The sequence below is a fragment of the Halichoerus grypus genome, chromosome 6 (assembly GCF_964656455.1).
Source record: "Halichoerus grypus chromosome 6, mHalGry1.hap1.1, whole genome shotgun sequence".
Taxonomy (NCBI): Eukaryota; Metazoa; Chordata; class Mammalia; order Carnivora; family Phocidae; genus Halichoerus; species Halichoerus grypus.
Window position 1 is genome coordinate 156,597,413 of NC_135717.1, and position 2,790 is coordinate 156,600,202.

Consider the following 2,790-nt stretch of genomic DNA (forward strand, 5'->3'; position numbering starts at 1 on the left):
TTGAAGTATTAATCAGGAACAAAGAAGCCACCCAAACTCTGTAGCCCAACCTCTAGGACTTAAGGTACACAGAGTATGAGGGAAAAAATAACTCCTACTTAGGAGCTCTACAGCAGAGTTAAAAGCAAAAATTACCTTCATCACTAAAAATTAATAGTGCTGGGGATATAGCTGGATGCATCTAGGACAATTCCAAGTCTGAATTGGGTAAGTCATGACTTTGTGGATGATGTAGAAAGGCGATCTCACTGTCTGATAGCTTATGACATCAACCATGTCTCCTGAGAAATGTAGAATCTGCAAGTAACCTCCAGTTGATAGTGTCTAAGGATAAGAAAAGGAGAGACAATTAATGAAAGGGAATGAAAATGTTTTTGCTCAAGGAATATTCATTTCAAGGATCTAGAATGCAGTTCTTTGTGAATTATATTATCTTTACTGTTGGCCTGTAGGGCATAGTACTTGTCTATTTATTTTAAAGATTTTATTTATTTATTTGAGAAAGGGAGAGTGGGGATGGGGAGAAGCAGAGGGAGAGGGACAAGCAGACTCCATGCTGAGCTCAGAGCCCCACATGGGGCTCAATCTCATGACCCTGAGACCATGACCTGAGCTGAAATCAGAAGTTGGACGCTTAACCAACTGAGCCACACAGGTGCCCCATACTGTGTCTATTTAAAACAACTTGCAAAAACAAGCGAACACCTTGCAAACTCAACAGGTGATTTTTTTTAGCGTGTGGTTAAAAAGTAGGATGAAAATTTAAAAAGATTAAAATTTAAAATTTAACCTTTAAAAATTAAACGGCCTGGAAAATGGAAAAATATCTGGTGCAAGGGCCCTTTCAAAAAAGTCATTGCACTATCCTTGGGTGATTCTGTGACTTCATCATTGTATTCTACTCACATCAAATTTAGGTAGAATATTATCCTCAGGTATCAGTGATGCCTGCCTCTTTAAGGATCCATTTCAGGGACCAGGCTGCTCAGGTTACCTCAGACCATAGGGCAGCTGTCAGAGCCCGGAGACCCTTCTATGTACCCAACCTGGTCAGATCATATATAGTCCTGGTAACTCTGACCCTTTTCAGATACAGCAGCAAAACCTACCTCTTAAAAACTGTTAGTACAGTCAGGCCGGAGCCAAATTCTTCAACTTGCTAATTCAAATAGGGTAGCATAGACCCATCAACTGTGTTCTTGCCAAGATTATGCAGACTGGGACTATCCCACATGCATTAATTACATTTGTGGTGCAAAATCATGGTTCTTTGCCTCTCAGCTCAGTTACCCCTATGAAGATAAAAGCAATTGCCTATGCGCCCAGGAAAGCTGTGGGGAGAAAAATGAGGTAACTTTCACAAGGCATCCTAAAAATGTACAAAACAATTTGCTACTTAAAGTACAATTTTTAATTTGCATTACTAGCTTATTACTATTGCTTAAATATATGTAATACTGAGAGTTTTAGAAAATAATTTAAATATAAAATTGCCCCTAGGAAAAGAATCCATCATTAAATAGTGTCTCCTCAATTTGAACAAAATAAAATGACTTAACTCATAGGGAACATTTTTAGTGAAGGCATTTTTTAAAAATTTCCTCAAACTTAAAACAACCATGCAGAAATCAGATAAACATTTTTTTAAAAATTTAAGCAGCTTATAAAAGTTTGGAGGTCAGAATTTGGAGGAAATGATTAAAGTACCCTAAAATGCAAGGTCAGTTTCTTTTCTTTCTTGGAGGAAAGCTTCTTGGAACATATATATATATATATATTCGTTAAGAAACACAAATATTTGTCATCAGTGTTGTTTTCAGGAAGACATTTTAATCTTACTACATTTCTGAGACTTTTTAATTTGGATCAGTAATATAGGTTTGATTAGGGTTCCCAGCCTGATTATAGGTCACCAGTCTATTCTGATTGAAATGTAGGTATGCACCATTTCAGTTATCTTAAGTTGCCCATTAAGGCATTACTAAACGTTTTGCTTCATCCTGTTGTATTACTAAACATTAGATTTGATTAAGTTATGGTAAGATACTTATGTAAGACTAACCCAGAGATGCTCTCAACAAAAATGCAGTTGTGCCCCAATGTTCAAAATGAAATAATTCAGAAACGTTCCAACCTGTAGGGTAAAAAACGAATGGAGTATCTGACGATACAATTTTGTCACAAATTCAGGGGCATTTTAAAGTGCCCAGTAGTCGAGGTCTGGCTTTTCCTGAATTTCAGGAACAAAAGAAGCGTTCGCAAGCAGAGAGGGATTTAACTGCTTGCTCTCCCCCTTTCCACCCCCCAGGTAAACCAAATCAAGGAAGATGAGCGCCGACAGGCACGCCTTGCTCCTTTTCTTTCCCTTCATGGTGAGCGTTTGGGGAAGGAAAGGCTGTGGTCATTCTTCGGTAAATCAGTGTCCTACGATTTAGAAAGGCCCAGCCCAGGGTCCTCGCAGCAGGCGTGAAATTCGACCCGTTCGAAGGCGATCGACCCCAGAAAGGAAAGCTTCTTCTCAAGCAGGGCGCGGGGGAAAGGAAACCGCACACACAAGTAGTACGATTTGTCCCTTATCAGCGTCTTAGGGGAAGGGTGGAGAAAAGGGAAACAGAAACGGACCAGTCGCCCAGGATCCCGCCCGAGCGGCTTTTAAACTGCGTTTCTACAACCTCTCGCACGGTGCAGCGGCTAATGGAACCCGCGCGAGGGCTCCTACCAATCACCGCCCGGCTTCCTCCCACCGCGGACCAATGGCGGCGCGCGTTCTTGGGGCATGGGCGAAACAGG